Source organism: Carya illinoinensis, chromosome 6 (assembly GCF_018687715.1).
Source record: "Carya illinoinensis cultivar Pawnee chromosome 6, C.illinoinensisPawnee_v1, whole genome shotgun sequence".
Lineage (NCBI taxonomy): Eukaryota > Viridiplantae > Streptophyta > Magnoliopsida > Fagales > Juglandaceae > Carya > Carya illinoinensis.
The window spans coordinates 9,138,870-9,140,567 of record NC_056757.1 but is presented as its reverse complement, the minus strand read 5'-3'; positions in this window follow the sequence as shown (position 1 = coordinate 9,140,567).

Genomic DNA, 1,698 nt, shown 5'->3' with positions numbered 1-1,698 from the left:
ATTTAAACGGCAGATTGGAAAGACTATGGAGGTGTATGTCGATGACATTGGCTGACTTATGAGAATCTTTCTATGTACTTCACAAATACAAGATGAAATTAAATCTTGTGAAGTGTGCTTTAGGTGTAGATTCTGGAAATTTTTTAGGCTTCATAGTCTCTGAAAGGTGCATCGAAGCAAACCCCAAGAAGATCGATGCCATATTGAACATGAGGACGCCCTAGAACATCAATGACGCCCAGAAACTGGCAGGTAGAATAGCAGCCTTAAGCAGGTTTGTTTCAAGGTCCACGGACAAATGCCTTCACTTTTTCAGGGTTTTGTGGAAGCTCCATCCATGGAATAAAGAATGCGATTTGGCTTTTTAAGACTTGAAACAATATCTTTCCAGCTCACTATTATTGAAGCATGTGATTGGCCCACTACACCCAATACCTTTTTAAAGAATGTGATAATAGAAGGGAATGCCCAAACTCCACTCCCTGTATGTGTACTTGGCAGTATCTTCACACGCCGTTTCCACAGTCCTAGTTAAAAAGGAAGGCCCTGCCCAAGCACCAGTATACTATGCGAGCTGTGCACTAAGAGGCATTGAAGCTAGATACTCGAGAATGGAGATGTTAGCATTCACCTTAGTAAACGCTGCTAGACGATTACACCCATACTTTCAAGCCCATCCCGTGAAGGTGTTGACTGAACACCTACTTGGAAGAATATTGTAGAAGCTTGACTCCTTAGGTAGGTTGTTCGCATGGTCAGTGGAATTTAGTGAGTTCAATATTGAATATATACCCAAGAGTGCAATTAAAGGACAAGTTTTGGTGGACTTCGTCACCACACCACACAAGTAGCCTAGGTGAGTTTTTGTCGATGGATCAACTTGTCAAACAGGATGGGAATAAGGATTTACATTATTGAAGAAAGCAGCAAGGAGCATTATTATTTGGTGATGCTCACATTCGAAATCACCAATAATGAAGCCTTGATAACGGGACTCTCAATTGCCAAAGCATTGGGCGTAGTGGAAATTGAGATGAAAGCAGATACCCAAATCGTAGTAAACCAAGTCATTGGAGCCTCCACCATTAAAGGGGAAAAACTGAAACAATATCTGAACCTGGTATGGGAGATTTGTGACTAGATGACTTACTTCAACTTGGAGTAGGTCTCAAGAGAAGACAATGTCGTAGCAAATAGATTGGCCAAAGTCACCTCTATAAAGAAAGAAGTAAATCTCCCATGGGAGTTACATAGAAAGGTAATAGAGATTCCAGCAATCGTAATGAGAATCAACCAACTAGCACCAATAGAGCTAGAATGGGCCAAGGCAATCTCTGAATATTTGGATTCAGGCAAACTTCCGGAAGAAAGAGGCAACAAGGAAAATTAAGAGAAGCGCAGCACAATTCGTAAGGTAGACGGAATCCTTTATAAAAAAGGGTTCTCTGCCCCTTTTCTAAGATGATCTTATCAAAAAGAGGTGCAATACTTCCTAGCCAAGATACATGAGGGCATCTGCAGGAACCATTCGGGCAGGAAAGCTTTGGTGAGGAAAGCACTCTAGGCAGGCTATTATTGGCCCAATGCCCAATGCACTTCAAGACGCCAAACAATTTACAAAAAAGTGCATAAAGTGCTAGGTCTACTCCCTATCCCTTATTAACCCATAGAGAAGCTATTTTCTATAAGGAAAATTCT